General features: G+C 39.6%; 3 non-coding genes across 3 annotated transcripts; all 3 read right to left on the bottom strand.

The window, feature by feature from the left end:
- Positions 1-1,964: 1,964 nt before the first annotated feature.
- On the bottom strand, positions 1,965-2,036 carry TRNAP-CGG (transfer RNA proline (anticodon CGG)). Its single transcript has one exon. It is a non-coding gene; the product is annotated as a tRNA-Pro (tRNA).
- Positions 2,037-12,880: 10,844 nt separating this feature from the next.
- On the bottom strand, positions 12,881-12,962 carry TRNAS-GCU (transfer RNA serine (anticodon GCU)). Its single transcript has one exon. It is a non-coding gene; the product is annotated as a tRNA-Ser (tRNA).
- Positions 12,963-18,399: 5,437 nt separating this feature from the next.
- On the bottom strand, positions 18,400-18,493 carry TRNAI-UAU (transfer RNA isoleucine (anticodon UAU)). The gene is made up of 2 exons: positions 18,456-18,493; positions 18,400-18,435 (listed from the first exon to the last, which is right to left on the bottom strand). It is a non-coding gene; the product is annotated as a tRNA-Ile (tRNA).
- Positions 18,494-18,533: the final 40 nt, after the last annotated feature.

The following is an 18,533-nucleotide window of genomic DNA, read 5'->3' as shown; positions in this document are numbered from 1 at the left end:
CATGACTGCTGGAGTTGCCTTTATATTTTTACTCCACATTCTTGAGGATGTCTTTTACATTTTATTCCAATTACTCCATTACGTTTTTCATATCTACTCTCACAACTTCAATTTTAAGAGACATCTGTACTTAAGAGTTACCCAACATTCTCTTTAAAAAACAAGAATAGTTATAATAACTTTCCTGAGATGTTTTCTCCTCTCTGCATTATATTTTCCTCTATTTTTTTAGTTCACTTTTATCTCTGTCTTTCACATTAGACATTAACTTTAGATGTCTAGTGATCTTTGGTTCCTGATCTATAGATATAATTAGGCCCTACAAATAACTGAAAATGAGATTATGAGTCCAGTTTATTGATTGTGGGCTATATGACGAAGTGATCTGCCTGTGCCATTTACTATCAGACAATATGTTTAACTCATCCTTCTTGGGATAGTAAAATCCCTTGAAGAAGGATCATTCATTCAATCTGCTTAGATGGCATAAAACTGACTTCTTGAATTCTGAGAAAATTCTTAAAGGACAGGAGTTGGAGGAAATTCTTTTTGAATCTCAAGCTTAATGAATGACACCATCTACTCCAAATTATAAAGTTAAATTACAAATAAATTATAAATTTATATTTGTATATACAAAGAGACAATATATTACACACCACTTCTGAATAAGGACCTGTGTCTTCATACTTAATGGGTTCCCAAAGCTGATCAGGGAAAGATAAAACAGAACAAGGAAAGGTAAAAAGATCCATGCTATTTCAGAACACCAAGATGAGCAGGGCCAGGTGAGCCTCTGTGGTGTCATAAAGCAAGGAAGAAACTGCGGTGGTGTGTGTGTGCGTGTGTGTATGTGTGTGTGTCCACTTTCAGTTTGGGCCACATAACCACACGGTTATTCTGAGGAAATAATTTAGCTAGCATGAGCAAAGTAACTGGATTAATACCTTCCTGTCCATCTATTTTTCATCTTCCAAATTTCCATACTAATCAGTTCACCTGAGCGTTTTCAACAATTCCAAAGTGAGAGCTTTTCCTGGGGCCAAGGATAAGGCTACTGGTAAGTTTCCACGTTTGGGGTGGGGAAGACCTTGAACTTCCAGTAATAGCGATTGCTCCTCGTGGTTTTTCTCTCCGGGGGGAAAAACTCTGGCCGGCAATATTCCCCGGAATCTACAGGTAGGCTCTGGTGCTATGTGCTTCTGTGAGAATTCTACACTTCTTCATAGGACGCATGATAATTGTAAACATTTAGTTACTTGTGATATTAAATTCCATTGAAACAAAACCTTTTATTATAATTTTTAATTCCTGGTCCTCCATCGCATTCCTGGCATGCAGCAGAGGCTGACACGCAGTATTCACTGAATATCGATTCGTTGAGTGAAAAAGTGAATGAACTTTGACCAGGGAATGCAGATCCGTGGCGCAACGCAGGAAAAGAAAGAGGTAGATTACAGTGGGATTAAATGTAAACGGTCGATTACAGTGGGAGCCGCGGCAGCAGCAGCTGGGGTGACTTACTTTAGTCAGTGCGGTAGCAGTAAATGCTGCGATTCCGAAAATGATCACTCAAGTTGGACGTAGCAGTGGAAATGAATATTCACGTCTCTACGAGACGAAGGAAGGTACAGGTTGACCATAATTCACGCTTCCCCGCCCTACTCAGTCAAGTACGCACACGCACGTACGTATGCACGTACACACGTACGCACAGACTAGATGCCCAAGGCCTTCCTTCTTGACTTTCGGCAAGGGATCCACTGGAGAACTGGAACTGGGCCGGCGCCAGCAAACTCGCATCAACACTCCTGATACCTCCCAGTCAAGGAGATCTGGAATTAAGCACCCAGCTTCTCCGAAGGCAATGCTGCTGTCAATGTAATGAAAGCCCATCTTTCTGGCAATAGTATTAGAGAAAATACTTTTTCTGATTCCTTATTCCAATTGGTCGAAAAGGAGGTGGGCTCGTCCGGGATTTGAACCCGGGACCTCTCGCACCCGAAGCGAGAATCATACCCCTAGACCAACGAGCCACCTCTGCAAAACAAAAAGCACGCCCATACTTAATATAAAGAGAATTAGAATCAGATTTCTTTTTCCACACTTTGAGTCAGAAAGATGAGCCCCAATTTTCCTGACTATTTAATCAATATAACTGTATTTAAATTGCAACTAATATACATTTTGGGACCTTATGATGACCTCTTAACTTAGGCTCAAGTTACTAAATTTTTCATCCTTCCTCCGGTCAGTTGTGTAATAACCACTCCTAAGTGAATTCCATCAGTAGACTAATCTGTGATTTAATTGACAAGATTACATAATAAAAGTTACATTAGGGCAGTACTCTATTTTTCATCCTTATTTTTAAATTGAAATATAGTTGAATACAATATTATGTTAGTTTCAGGCTTGATCCATATTTTTATCTAAAGAAGTACATATTCCCAATTTCATTATGTATTGATACTTCGTGGTGTGACAAATAATTTGAGTGACATTCATGTTAGTTTTCTATACTTTACTTTCATAGCGGAAATTGTCTGACATTTTCTTTGACAAGTCCCCTAAAACTTGCTTTTTCATAAGTAAGCATTTTTGTCAAGATATTATTTCAACATGTGGTCCCCTAAAACAGGATTGTACCCCAAGTACAGGTCATTATTATTGCATCTGTTTTATGACTTTGAAGTCTCTATATTCTGCTAGGACTGAGAACAGAATCCTTCAAAGATTTAACACTTTAGAAAACAGCTTGCAAAGACCTTCTCTTCAGGGCAAGCAGTTGTCTTCAAATTCTTTATAGATTGGCATCCCTGCTTGCTGAGTTTCTCATAAGACTTCTCTGAAAACTGGCAATGCTGGCAGATGAATGCTTAGTTTGGCTCCCTCTTGTATATCTCTTTAGCTTTAGTAGAAGGTTTTGGCTTTTCAGTAAGGATTGAGAGAGGAATCTGAAATGCCAGCTCCTTTGAAAGATGGTTCTTTTTCCCTGTTTATGTCACATCCTTATGACACCTCATAATCATAGCCTAAACCTCATAGCTAACTCCTGTTCGTTCATCATAAACCAGCCATTATGAATGTTTGTGTCCCTCCAGATTCATATGTTGAAATCCTAACCCCTAATGTGATGGTATTAGGAGGTGGGGCCTTTGGGAGGTAATTAAGTCTAAATGAAGTCATGAAGGTGGAACCTTCATGATGGGATTAGTGCCCTTATAAGAAGAGACCATAGCCCCCTCTCTCTCCCACACCCCCAAAGAAGAAATCATGTGAGCAACAGCAATATGATGCCTACAAACCAGGAAGTGGACTTCACCAAACACTGAATCAACTGGACCTTGATCTTGGACTTCCCAGCCTCCAGAACTGTGGTAAATAAATTTCTATTGTTTAAACCATCCAGCCTCCAGTATTTTGTTATAGCAGCCTGAGCAGACTAAGACACCAGCTTAGACTTCCCTTGCCTAATAAGCCCTCACTAAATTCATTGAACTGCGATGCTGTTGCTTCTTTTTTCTTCCTCCACTTCTAAGCTACACGGTTAACTTACTCTCCACCTAGTATCTAAATTACCAGGCTCCGTATCTGCAAAATAATATTAAATAAACAGTTAAAAAATCAACAATCAAAATGAGGCATGGAGTTATGGTTGTAAAAGTACATGTTAATGACAGATGAATTTAGGGGCCAATTAGGAGAGGGACTTGAGGAGATTCTTTTTCTTTATGAATCTAAAAAGTCGATGACCTGGAGAACTCAAGTCAATCTATGTTGGGTGACACATTTATTGGGAACCTCAGTGTCTCCTCAGATAAATAGGTGGGTTTGAACTTCAAGGCTCCCATTAATGTTATCAGCTCCAGTAAGACACACGTGCCATCTTTCAAGGGACAGTAAAATCTGACAAATTATCACTTAGCCTTTCACTGCTTCTGATTAAATAGTTGTTACTTGACAGACACACCACTCTAAGACACCCAGAGCAGTTTTTGGAATGAGAATTTTTTCTTCGCTATTCAGAAGAGGATGAAAAATGGACTGAGCAGGTGTTACTTTTATATCTACTCTGGCTGCTGGAAGGGGTGAGAGGTTACATAAATTTCTAAAAAACCTTTGCAAGGCATTTACAGCCAGCATTTAAGGATCAACTAAAGGCAATCTGCAAACACGGTATACTCCTCCTGGAGTTTTTTGGCAGAGCCTTTCTACGTGAGGACCAGCATAACCATGAAGAGTTATCTGGCCATGAGGCCTAGTGATGTTTAAATCTCTGCCGATGTAGCTTCACTAGTGAGATTATTTTTCAAGCCTATAATTAAGGAACATGGGTCCAGTATCAAGAAGGAGAATTTCCAGAAGTTTTAAACATTTAACCATGGTACATATAAACCCCAACTTATCTTCTGATTCTGACCTAAAGTCTTCATTTATCATCATCTATATATCTCTATCTATCTATCTATCTCGCTAGTAAGCATTTTTCTGATTTGAGACTTTCAAAATGGGTTAGACTCAGATACTATCCCGAAGTACATAATGGATCAGCTCCCTTATGGACTAAAGAAAACCCAGATGTTTCTGGATGGCAGCTGGGAAATGATCAGCTGTTTTTGCTCTGGATCCTGGCAGCTTCTTCTTCCATAAGTGACAAAAGAGCTCAGAGTCTTCTCTCTTACAGCCTGCCCCTCACCAGCCCTGCTCCAATGGTCTCTCTTCCAAAGCCAAAGGCTGTCCCAATCCACGGGTGTCAGGTGTACTCACCTTGGAGGCTCTGTGCAGCACTGGGTGGTGTCCTGGCAGAGCAGCGCCAGCCAGGCCCTGTTTATATTTCCCAAAGTCCCAGTACTCATGCCTAACTCTCACTGTTGTCAAGATGTCAACATCATAAGTTTTGCCTTCACAAGGGGTAAAGAGCTTCTGCACAGTGTTGATCCCTGGGGCACATCTCTATCTTCTCCTTAATGCTCCATAATTTGCTGAGCCCAGAAACATTCCAAAGCCAGTTATAGTCAGTGGACAGTAATGAGTAGGAGGCACTGTGAGGATGAGTAGTTACCACTGCACAGCTCCCTGAGAGATTCAGGTTTCCTAGACTTTACTGCAGCCTCCTGCCATGCCCTCCACTCACCACCAAAGCTCAGGAACAATCTGGAAGAAACATCTGAGAGTCAGAAGTGGTCATTTAAAAAAAATTTATAACTATCCTCTTCATTGATAATGAAAAATCATCCAGTGTTAGAAGAAGGATACTGGATACCCATGATAGGTAGTATCTAGAAGACAGCAAAAGAGGAAACTTCTGGAATGCTGGGTTCTTGATCTGGGTGCTGGATATATGCATATGAATCAGTTCACACAACTAATTGAGATGTTCACTTATGATTTATGTACTTCCTTGTATGTTTATTTCTATTAAAAGTTTACTGCCGTTATATAGAAACCCTCTCTGATCACAATAATGCTCTTTTATCTTAACTACTTTGCCTTGTATTAATATGGGTTCTCCAACATTCTTATTGTTTGGTATTAGTCAAGATATCTTATTCCATAATTTTATTGTCAATCTAATCTCTCATTATGTGTTGGATAGGTCTCTTGAAAATGGAAAATAGAAGCACTTAATATCTAGTTTTATATAATATAATATAATACGATATGATATGATATAATATAATATTCACAGGCAGAAAAGAATAATGGTTTGATCTATGGCCTCTAGAATTACCTTTCCTGAGTTTGATGCCACTAATTCCTAGCTCTGAGACCTTGGGAAAATTACTTTGTGCTTTCTCACCAGTAAATTGATGATAGTGAAATTAAAATTTTAATATATAGGAAGCATTGTATAAATGTTTGATGTTTGAAAGAGTAAAGCTTGTCTGGATTGAAAGAGTAAAAACTCAGCTCATACTGAAAAAGGAAAAAAAAAACCCAAACACTGCCATTCACCCAGCTGGGAGAACATACACAGATAAAGCAGGCTGCAAAATTAATAGGAAGCATTTTTTCATGTGCCTGTTGGCCATCTGTATGTCTTCTTTGGAGAAGTGTCTATTTAGGTCTTCTGCCCAGTTTTTGACGGGGTTGTTTGTTTTTTAGATGTTGAGCTGTGTGAGCTGTTTGTATATTTTTGGATATTAACCCCTTGTCAGTCACATTGGTTGCAAATATTTTCACCCATTCCATAGGTTGTCTTTTCATTTTGTTCACGGTTTCCTTTGCTGTGTAAAAGCTTTTAAGTCTGATTAGGTCGCATTTGTTTATTTTTGCCTTTATTTTATTTTGCCTTTGGAGACTGATTTAAGAAAATATCTCTATGATTTATGTCCAAGAATATTTTGCCTATGTTCTCTTCTAGGAGTCCAATGGTGTCATGTCTTATATTTAGGTATTTAAATCATTTTGAGTTTATTTTTGTGTATGGTGTGAGGGAGTGTTCTAATTTCATTGATTTACATGCAGCTCTCCATCTTTCCCAACACCACTTGTTGAAGAGAATGATTGTATCTTGTTTTAATGAATAAATAAATTGAACATAGTGGGGGGTTTTTAGACATCATTTGATAGTTCCCTGGTACTCCCTACAATACAATCAGCCTTTTTGTTATCAAAGAGCTACAAAGTAATCCGGTTCTACCTTAATTTAACTGAAGGATTTCTTAAATTGGAACCATTAAATATAGGTATTTGGTACAATGCATAGTTCTGGCATTAAGATATCTGATGAATCCATTTGGAAAAAATATTTGATGCTTTCAAATTTGTTACACATATTTATGGTACAAAATCTTAGAATTGAATTAAGCAGGCTTTACTCCATTTTGAAGACTCTACCGTATTCCATTATTGTCCTTGTACACTAAGATTTTTTATCCCTGTTCTAAACAATGGTAAGTGCCTACTTTTTGCCTTCATTATAACATGTCCACACAGTTTTTGAATAACTCAGCTATATTATTATGTTATAGTAAATTTGTTTACGAGCTTATTTTCCTCACATTACTGTGGCTTGCTTGAAGGCAAGGGCTATGTTATTTACCTTAGTTTCATAGCTTTCCTGTGAAAGTTTCACAACCTTTTCCTAATATCTAGCATGGAGAACAAGAAAAAACACTCTCCAACTTGGTCATTGGTAATTGTCGGAAAAGCAAGGGATATAAGAGCCTGGAAGAAATTAAGAGCATCATTTTAAAATTTAATCATGAAGAAAAGATTATTGAGCACTAAGAACAGACAGGAAGTATCTATATAAATAAGGAGATGTTGTGTGATTGCTGGCACAAAATGGTTAATGGTAAATTGAAATTTGAATTCTCCAAATAAGTGCTATTCTGTGCTTATCTCTTAAAAATTCAAATTGAATTTAGAAATTTAAATTAACTCTAGAATCTTAAAAAGAAAATAATTTAAAATAGAAGAACACATGAGTAAATTGTTACATATCTAAAGGAGTGTCAGGTAGGAGGCAGAAACTGATAATAATTTTAGAACGCACAGCTATGGCTGGTGGACATGTCAACTGCCTCTTACCTTTCATGTATTTTTAATTTTTGTTACCAGTAGGAAAGAAGTAAGACGATGAACTCTGCATCAATTTTTCCTGTGAAATCGCACATGAAATCAAAGGAAATAATGGCTGAAAAATCTCAAATTTGGTGAAAGACATAAAGCTCCAGATATAAAAAATCTCAGAGAACTCAAAACTGTTTATACTCAGGCCAATCATAATCAAGTTTGTAAAAATTAAAACATAGAAAAAATCTTGTAAATGGCCCAAGAGAAGCAATACTTTTACCCATAAGGGAACAAAAATTCTCAAATGACAGTGAATTTCTTACAAGAAATGATGGACCTGAGACAAAACTCCATTGATCACCTGATCCTATAAAATCCCTTACTCTAACTGGTGGTCCACAATGACACTATGGATCTTCAGGAATTATTGTCAATTCAGAGCCAGTGTCTATTAATCTCTGAAAATACTGATTACATTTCCTTTCCCATTACATAGTGCTCTAGTAATGACTGCAGGTGCTTCTGGGGAAGGCTGAGAGGTAGATTAACAGTATACAATTTTGGCAGTGTAGCAGGGATGGGTTCCAGTCTTCTTCATCCCAGGCGTTCCAGATCTGTGAATTGGCTCAAGTCTGGGAATTGATTGATGATCTGTTTTAGTGATACATGTCAGATTTCTGTTCACCAGATCTGAGGCTTTTCTCCTTATACAGTTCAAGTAAGACTTCAGTAGACCTCTCATATGCTTCAGCTCTACAGACACCATGATCAACCAGTCATTACCAAAGATTTATGTCAGTCAGCCTATTCTGATTAACATCTGTAATTGTACCCACTTTGTCTTCGATGATTAAGTGCTACCACTGGCCCCTGTCACCTTGAGCTCCAGTCATCACCCTTATGTTTAGGGATTCCAGTACAATAGGGAAGACCCACGATAAAGCTCTTCTTTTATGCTGGGGCTATCCTCATGAATTTACTAGTCACAGCCATGGTGAAAGGCATTCCTCTGGAACCCCTTGGTTTGGATGAACAGAACCAACACAAACATTGTCTCCAGCATCCCTAAGACTTTGGGTACTTCCCTCTACAGTATAGTAAGAAGGTCCTGAGATTTCAGCTTCATTTAATGTAGGCCATATGTGGGTCTGTTTTTTAATCAACAAACATAGACAACTTTTAGAGTCATTCCTAGGCCCTCAAGTTAAAATTTTGAATTCATAATCTCTGCTCAGTAGTCCCATATCAACACATTTTACCTGATCTAACTTTATATTACCTTCAGCTTGATCCTGCACCCTTAACATCCATTCCCACGTGCATATCTCTAGCTGGAATCACGAGCAATCTGGGAACTGTTTCTGAATTAGTTTCTGCATTGCAGATGGCTTTGCTCTAAAACCTGTTCCAGGATTTTCATGTTTCCAAAGAGCATCCTGAACTGCCATAGTCATGTTGATCATAACTAGATCACCTATTTCATAAGCCGCTAATGGAAAATCTGCCTCCTTCATGTCTGGGCCTGACCCAAACCAAAACATCACACTGAATCCAATCACATTTATACATCTAGTTTTGAAGTTACAGGAAATATGGGGGATGACAACATATGTAATGACACCATGGGAATGAATAATATTCAGATGTCAAAAGTTCTGTTGCACAACAGTCCTGGTTTCAGAAAAAAGTAAATGATATGAAATTTAAAAAGAGGAGTGAAAATTTTACAGACACTTGTTGAAGAGACTTAAGAGACAATTGAAAAGAACACAGTGTTGGATCTTTCTGGAGTCTTGTTTCAAATAAATCATATGACTACTGCTACTAATAACAACAATATAGTTACAAAGATTACTGAAGGTCTGCTTCATATTAGGTGTTATTAAAGAATTAGTATAATTGTTGGGTGTGATATTGGCATTGTATTATTTTGTAGTATGTATTAGCAATGTATCCTGAAGTGTTTACTCTGGAATAAAATAATATCCTGAATTTACTTTAAAATATTCTAGCATGGTAGGGAAAAAAGAGACAGGATACTTGAAAAGGACTGCCATTATGTTACTGATGGTTGCTGAGGGATGGGCCCATGGTCGTCGTAAGTCATTACATTCTTCTGTATTTGAGTGTATGTTTCACATTTTTTATATTAAATATAAAGGCTCAAGGGCCACATTCTGGAAGGCTGAGGATTGAGGGGGCTCTACAGCTCTCCCAAGCCTGCCGGGACCTGGCAGGGGAGTTTGGGTCTGACCTGGCAGGGGAGCAGAGTCTCCTGGAGACTGAGGATCTGGAAGAAGAAGCGAGAGGAAGCCACAGAGCCACCGCCTCCACCCTCCGGACACATTGGCCATAATCACACTACAACTACAAGTGTAAATATTATAATATTATAAATATTATTGTAAATTGTAAATAGAGCCTTTGGGGTCTGCAGCACTATTTAGCCCGGAAGTAACCAGCAAGGTCTTCCGTAGCTGGAACCTGTTTGCTCTCTGCTCCTCCTTACAATTCAGGATCTTGAAACTAGCGAATCAGAGCTTTCCTCGCCGCCACCTTCACTTTGCTAAGTGCTGAGCAATGAAGGGTCGCCTTGGCCTGCCGAGCCCTCCTTTTTAAAGATTTAAAGCCCCCTTAAGTCCAGATGGGTTTGTATGGTACTGAGACTGAACCCACGTCAGGCAAAGGCTTCCAAGGGAAGGAGTTTGCCTGGAAAGTTCTGGTGGGACGTGGCATCTAATGCTCTGAAATTAAGGGATACAACTGGTACTCAGGAGGAATAGTTCAAATGGTAGACGCCAGCAGGCACGAAACAGTAGGATCAATACCCATGTTCCCCAAAGTTTCTCTTCTTGTAGGTGCGTTGTGGGTTCTTTATAGAACTGTAGCCATAGCGTAAGATGCTCTATCTTGAGCAGCACGGATTTTTTTAACTTACATATGTTTTCCTTTCTTGCTGACCCTGACATGTCTTAGATAATGACTAGTTAACTAGGTGAGAATTAATCTTGCTTGTTTAAGAATTCCAGGGACTGGCCTTAAAGAGGTGGAAGATGGCCGAACTTGGAATAGAAGATTAATTGCACATAAAACCATCAGAGGATGCTGATCAGACCACCCCATGACCAGTTTCGAGATGATTATCAGAGCTGACTGTGCTCTTCGGCACCTAGTTCCCCCACCTGTGCACCCCTGACACTCCCTTCTAAAACCTTTGTCCTCTAACCTTTGTCCTGAGATGGTCTCAGGACATGAGTCCACAATCTCCCCAGGTTGCTGGCCTCCTGAATAAAGCAAATTTTCCTTTTCCACCAACACTTGTCTCTCCAATATTAGCCTTTCTAGCAGTGAGTAGCAGAACCTGAGTTGGACACTGACCTCCTCCTGTTACAGAACGTAGTGTGTAGGCAGTGTGAAAAGCAGGAACCACGAGTGGCTTGTAGAGAGGGGAATATTTTATAAGCTTCTGGTTTTTCTCAGGTCAATGTAGAACACAGGAAGATGAGGGTTTTAATCAGTTCTTCAAATTAATGTCTATGAGTCGTAAAGGAAGACACTGAGGTAGCAGTAGGTCCATGTTCAGAAAGCCCGTATGTGTTGGATATTTTCCTCTCAGGGTTCAAATGACCTTCAGCAAATCTTACTTCCACCCCTTCCTCCCTTGCTCTCCTTACCTTAAAGAAGCCAACTTGTTCTCTCCTTGGATACTTTCCAATATTATCCATCCCTCTGCTCTTCCAATGCCTCTGTAAACCCTCCTAACACTTTGTCTTTCTTTCTTTTTTTTTTTCCCTTAACACTTCCAATGATTTGTTTTAGGTTTAGATTTAGAGCCCTTGAGATTGGTGAGGGCAGGAGCACTTGGTTCATCCCATCATCACCAGGGCCCAATCCTCCACCTTGAAGAAGTAATTATTGAGTGAATGTGAGAATGAGTGAATGAGTTAAAATATATATCATACAGGGTTGCTAAGTAATGTAAGATAAAGTTCTCTTCCAGTTACTCTTTGGGACAAGCATTAAAAATGTTTGTAGAGAGAAATGACAAGGATAAAGAATCATTTGGGGTATGAAGATGAGGGAGGAAAGATTAAAAAAAAAATGAGAAGTTTGGAAAGGTGCATTGCAGTCAGCCAGAAACCACCATCTTTAAGTATAAAAACACACTGCCTTATTGCACTGCTATAAACCACAACCTGGATATGATTTTCACCAAAAATGATACTATACACTGGAGTACTTTTATTTAAAAGAAAAAGGTTTGCTTCAAATGGGCTTTCCATAGAGCACTTGCTTCTGTGAAGCCAAGTGTTTCATCAAAGAGTCATATATTCAGATTTCCTTTCCCATTAATGCAGTTTCTTTTTCTCTTCTTCATAAATTACCAAAGACTCTAAGTAGGTTTGCAAGCAAGCCTAATGAAGTTTGTAGGTGGTAACTGCTCTAGGGGATGTGGAAGAGGGGCTGCCAAGTTTCAGTTTCCTGATGAGAGGTTAATTTCCCAAAGAGAGGAATTGGGAAAAGCAGACCAGGATGAGACTCATAGGCGAGTCCAGGCAATAGAGGGGATAACTGAAGCTCTGAGATGAGTTTGCAGATACTTTTTACATTATGTCTAATTTTCAATATGTTTTAAAATTGTCAAAATAAAATGTTTTTACTTTTTTTTTTCAAAAAGGAAGAGTTTGGAAAAATATTTTTACTAAATAATCTTTAAGATAATAATTTTAAAAGAGAAGATAAGGTAATTGGAAAAACTACGTAAGATAATGTAATTGAAATTTGAGGAGGGAAAAAATCCTCCAGTCATTCTCCTAATTGGATAGACCTCAGACATTTATACATACATAACCTATACTCTATTGTTATATAAATATAAAATACTAAAATCATTGTGAAACTAGATTGTCCTTTGTACTGAAGAATCTGGCTTACTCAAGTATAAGTGGAGGTGTTGGAAAAAGAAACAAAAAATTTGGAAACAAAATTGGTCGATTGTTAAAAAGATCCATAGAGTTCAAAGCCCTTAACAATTAATTCTCCTAGATACGAGTTGCTTGAAAACAAAAGCTCCTTCAAGAAGTCTGTTAAATATCAAGAGAACAATATGTCATGGTAGAGTTGAAGAATAATCTGCAAAACCTGTTATAAGAAGTCAGCACCTTAAATGCAAGAGCGTGCACACTTACAGAGAGGAGGAAAACATGACAGAGCTCATAGAAAGTGGAGAGGAAGGCAGACCTCATTGGGCCAAACTCAGAATACTGACCAAATACTTAAAGAGAGCATAACTGGAAATGCTAGTAAAGTTTCGAAAACACTCGCACCCCAATTCTTCACACCAAAAGCACACACCCGACGAGGATGGGATTTGAACCCACGCGTGCAGAGCACAATGGATTAGCAATCCATCGCCTTAACCACTCGGCCACCTCGTCCACTTACAGTGACCTTTTGGCGTGCTTTATTTCAGAGTTTATATTAGGGAACTCGCTGGCTATCCCGGAGAGAAAGACGCTTAGGAGACGGCTTAGAGACGTCTGGGAGACGTGGAGGTGGCTAGCTTCCACACGAATGGACAAAGAACTGGGATGGAAAAGCTGCGACGGGGGCAAAAAACGGGCTTAGCTTTCCCAGGAGTCATAAAATTGGTTGAGACGTGGTAGAAACACATCTGCCTGGGCTTTCACTCCCCTTTCTCGGGCTGCCTGGTCCACGGCAGGAGACGCCTCAGCGTCAAGTCCTGGCAGGCGGTGGGCGTGACGCGGCCAACCTGGGCTGAGCCAGTTTGCTGTCACCGTCCCTCGTCAGGGGAGCCTGGGCCCACGGCCCGAGAGCGCAGCCGGGCAGAGGTTCCCAGAGCCGGTTCCACTGGAGTCGCTGTCAGGGGAGCTGGCGAATGTGGACTCCTAATTCGTGGTTAATAAGACAGTCTGGAAAATTAGACGACGGATCTGAATAGGGCTCAATTTCTATTCCGTGTTATTGCCGCTTCTACAATACTTTCGGGTGACATTACATAGAGAAGAATCTTTAACTTCGTGGGGCTCTCCTCCCGGGTGATCCGCATCGGAGGAACCACGAATTCTGATTCCTCCACGGCCCCCGCGCTCCACCAGATACCTGTGTGTTTTCTAGGGAGAGTTTGTCCAACTTTCACTAGGTTTTCCAAGCCTTCTGGTACTGAAAACGTCAAGAAACTCAACACCAGCGAGAAAATAATTCGAAGGAAGAAAGAGGGGAAAAAAGAGTGTTCAGCTCCATCTCGTTGTTTCATAAGCATGAACACAACGAACAGATGAACGAACAAGAATAGGAACTAATTCTGACTAATCAGTTTGATAATAAATGCCCAGGAAAAGAGGGTAACATTGAAGGTGAGTCTTGACGAGCAAGTTTTCTAGGGGTGGTGAAGAATGAGTTTGTCCCAGACTGAGGAAAGGGCCTGAGCAAAGGCAAGGAGGCATACAAAGCAATCATATGAATCATTCTGTTGTCAGTTCTGATAGCAAAGGGTAAAGGAATTATATTACTTTCACAAGGAAGGACAGTATAATTAACAGGAAAATTGTCAAAAATAGGCCTTTCACAGGAAGGGACGGTGAATCATTGGGAAAGTAATACACTAACTCTCATGTATTTGAAATTATTAAAGAGGAATTTGAAAATTAAAACACTGAAAACATATACTTAAACAGATTTATTAGATGGCAGATTAGATAGAGCAGAAGGGAGAATTAGGAAACTGGAAGTTAGATTTGAGGGAACTATGTAAAATACTATCCACTGATACAGGTAGTTGGAAATTAGGAAAGAGGAATAGGAAAAATGAAGGCTAGGAGAGAAGTTCTACCATATATCTAATCATAGTCCCAAAAGAAATTGTTGCGAGAATAGGAAAGAGTCAAGTATCTCCAAGTACGCATCACATATGCTTCAACAATCATCAACATTTTGCCAAACTGGTTTTCCATATTATTGTGAGGTTAATCTCAGGCATTATATTATTTTGTGTTTCCTTTCATCTGTTCAATAAGAATCTTTAATAGATAAAGAGGGCGTTCATTCATCTTCAAAATTCTAGAAGTTATCAGTATAATTTGTTGAATAAATAGTTTTCAATCAGCCAATTCTGCCACTATTTTCAGGAACAGCTGTGGAGAGAACAACAGTTTTTGTTTGTTTATGATGCTATTGTCTATTACTTGTGTTTCCATTTATTTTCTATTGCCATTAAGAGTCTACAAAGTAGGAATGCTTCTGGATTTCACTGTTTAAAATGAGATGGTCTATGTGTAAAACAAGAAGCAAAATTATTCTCAGTAGATTTCTACAAAAGTGCAAGGCCTGAGTAACATAAGCTTGCAAGTTCAAGACTACTACCTTCCTAATAGTCTGCCCTGCCGCTCGCTTCCACTCCTGCATTTTAAAATCAAGACTAAAGTTGCTACTCATTGCCTTCATCCATCTCTCCCCTCTTTAGGCATCCAGTCCAACTATTCTCATGGTGACTTGACTCTCAAAACCTGACTGAGTTATCTCACTCTCTGGCCATGCTCTGTGGATGTCAGCGGTCTCCTGGTTAAGTAATCAGAATGCCAGCTCCAGCCCACTGTCTACCCAGACATCAAGACAGTAAACTGGCACCTTGAGCATACTATAAGCCTGATTAAAACCCTTTAATAACTATCGATGACCTACACCCTGGCGATAGACCTCTGCCCTCTCTCACCAGCCTCCCCTGCACTCTTCCACTCACACTCTGGCTGCATTCTGTATTTGGTAGCGATGTATTTGGGGAAAATCAAAATACCTTCTGTGGGGAAAATGTGTGAGAGTAGCTCATGTTTTTTCGGAAGCCACATATGGAAAAGCCTGGACTGTGAGGCTGTGCTGGAGCTTTTCTCTTCTTTACACCTGCAGAAGTCTCTAAACTTCTCTATTCAGTGATAGCCCTCCCTTTATTACAAAAGAGGAAAGCAGAGCATTTGGAGAGAGCTAAGTGATGAGTTGGTGGTCCTGCTCAGGGCTTCCTCTTCCTCTGCGGAGAGGTCCAGGAAGTTAAAATAGGGCGAAGCTAGAGCTTTCCTAGAGCGACCTTCCAGGTCTAGCTGTTTTTCACTCTCCTTTGCTCGGTGGTCGGGGATTCCTGCACGAGGCTGCTTATGAGTTGTCTCAACTCCATTCCGTACAGTTTGGCCTTGGTGGGCATAAAATTACCAATGGATCCTAGAGGGCCCGAAAGACATATGGATATAGTGATGACATCGATGACGTCAACTCACAGGGGAAGGGAAATTAGCTCAAGTGGAAGAGCACTTGCTTTGCGTGCGAGGGGTAGTGGGATCGATACCCCCATTCTCCAGTTTTTGGGTCAGGGGCTTATGAGGCAGATTCAAAGCCAGGAATAATTGGATGTGTTAAAGGGAAGTAGTTAAAACATTCATGTTTTTTCTCTATGAGGTTGTTTACCATTCTACAACACCCAAGACAAGGGCACAGTTGTGGGGAACAAATCCAGAGCAAGTGATGGCACTTAATGAGGAAAAAAAGAAGGCCGTGGTGCATATATTTATTTTATTCTCTGTAATTATAGAAGCTTTTAAGGATTAGAATTGAAACATAAGTGGAGCCTTGACAGAATCATATAAACTTTAAGATATCTCATTTTCATTATTTTATGACTATATTACGCTCTGACTACATTTTTCTTTTTTCTCAAAAAAAAAAGCATTTGAAAATATATATTAGTAGAACTACTTTGTTTTCTAGGTGCTACAGTCTGAATATTTGTGCCCCCCTAAAATTTATATTTTGAAAATCTAATGGTCAGGGTGATGGTATTAGGAGGTGAGGCCTTTGGGAGATGATTAGCTAATGAGGGCAGAGCCTTCATGCATGGTATTTGTGCCTTCATTTACAAGGCCCCAGAGTATAACTGATTCATTTCACTGTACAGCAGAAACTAACACAACACTGTAAATCAACTACACCCCAATAAAAAAAATTTTTTAAAGGCCCCAGAGAGCTTGCTTGCCCCTTCCACTATGTAGGAAGTCAGCAAAACCAGAAGGCTCTCACCAGACACCTGATCAGCTGGTGTATTAATCTTGGTCTTTCCAGTCTCCAGCACTGTGAGAAATAAATGTTGTTTTTTTTTACAAGCCACCCAGTCTATGTATTTCTGTTATAGCAGCCCAAACCAACTGAGACACCATATTTACTCTTTTCATGAAAGTTTCTAATTTTATAAAGCCCAATTTTATCTTACTAAGTTTACAATGTATGTTTACTGTATGTTTTTATACTATTCTGTAAAAGGAAAGCACAATTTGGTAGGGCTTTGTTAAAGTAATTAAACAAGGGGACCATTAGACTGAGGTGGCTCTAAATGCCTTGGTAGCTTAGGTAAGCAAACCAAGACTGGAATCTGAGAAAATGAAATTTAAGAACAGCTTATCACAATGAGCCAGCTAGGCTTTCCCACATAAAGCAGTCTTAAGCTATAGCCAATCAAATAATTGCTTTGCTTTGCTTCTGACATCTCTACAAAAGTCTTGCCTCTAGCTTCTGCCTGCAGAGCCTCCTAACCACTTTTTGTTTGGCACTCCCTAATTTGAATGGCTGCTTGCTCAAATAAACCCTTATAAATTTTAATGTGCTTCAGTTTATGTTTCAATGGGTGCAATGGTTAAGTTTTTAAATCTAAGGAATTAAAATCATATTAAATAAAACAAAATGTCTAGTATGATACAAAATACTGCATATAACCTAAATATATACTTTGACAGCTTCCAAGATACTCTTGTGGCTTAGCAGGAGCTATGAAGTGATAAGGTATCCACTTTATTATCTGGTGCTTTTCTGGATGGGACCTCCCTACCTTTCCCAGGGAGATGACTCTGTGACTGGACAATGTCCTGGTACATGCAGGACATATTTAGGAATCCAGACCTCAAGAGAGAGTTCTCTGGACCCAGCTTTATTACATGCACCTTCTGTGACCTGTCCTGGGTGGGACATACATGCTTTCAAGTATGGGATAATATTTGCAGCTAGGAAAAGTACTCTAAATTATTTAGTTCAAATCACCCTCTTGGGGTGAAGTAGGGAGGCATGTGATACGACGTATGACCAGGCATACTCCTTGTGTCATTGTGGAAGGGGGAGCATATTTTTAAGTTAAAATCACTACCTACTTCCTACCTACACCACTCACAACAATATGCTTTTTCCTGTAATGTTGTTCTACAGATTTCTGGTTTCTGGGCCTCATTATCACTAGTCCTTTTCCAGGCCCAGACAGTTGGATCATTTGAGGATGCCAGGTTTTGTTTCTCAGTTGATAAAAGCTGCATGGTGGTTAGTTCATCAGGGTGAAATTAAATGTGGGAAAAATACTACAGGTGACTCTCTTTTCAGAAAACAGTATTTTATTTTCCCCCCAAACCAGAGCTTTAATCAAGCAGGAACTCCATGCAAGTTCCCACTTTTGATTCCCTCTAATGGAGTTCAATGCTTATCACCTCGGGGAAGTTACTTAGCGATTTCTAAGTACGCACCAGGGGATCCCTGAGGAATGATAGTCATAAGAGCAAAGTGAGACGGGGTGGTGGAGGAGGTGTCAGGAAATGTTCTTTATTTGAGATCAGCTTGCAAGACAAGGTGGGGATAAAGAATTAGAGAAGCTAACCCACTGCAGCACAAAAGATTCATTCAGTCGGTAATTGCTTGACGCTCATTGGCGCTAAGGGAGCGGTAAGAATAAATGCTATAGGACAAATTCAAAGAAACACATCGAAGATGGTATAGTAGACAGGAAAGCAAAGGGGAAAGGGTCTCTTCAAGGGATGCTAATCTCCGATTGGAAAATACTGCTCCAGGTGAGGATTGAACTCACAACCTCGGCATCACTCGCACACATACTGCCATATAAGTACCGCGCGCTGTCCAATTGCGCCACTGGAGCTCCTATATTTCTTTTCGGTCACCCATTACATCGCCTATGC

This window comes from Tursiops truncatus, chromosome 10, assembly GCF_011762595.2.
Source record: "Tursiops truncatus isolate mTurTru1 chromosome 10, mTurTru1.mat.Y, whole genome shotgun sequence".
In the NCBI taxonomy this organism is placed as follows: domain Eukaryota; kingdom Metazoa; phylum Chordata; class Mammalia; order Artiodactyla; family Delphinidae; genus Tursiops; species Tursiops truncatus.
Note: the sequence above shows the minus strand (reverse complement) of the source record. Positions and strands in the feature narration are given on the sequence as shown.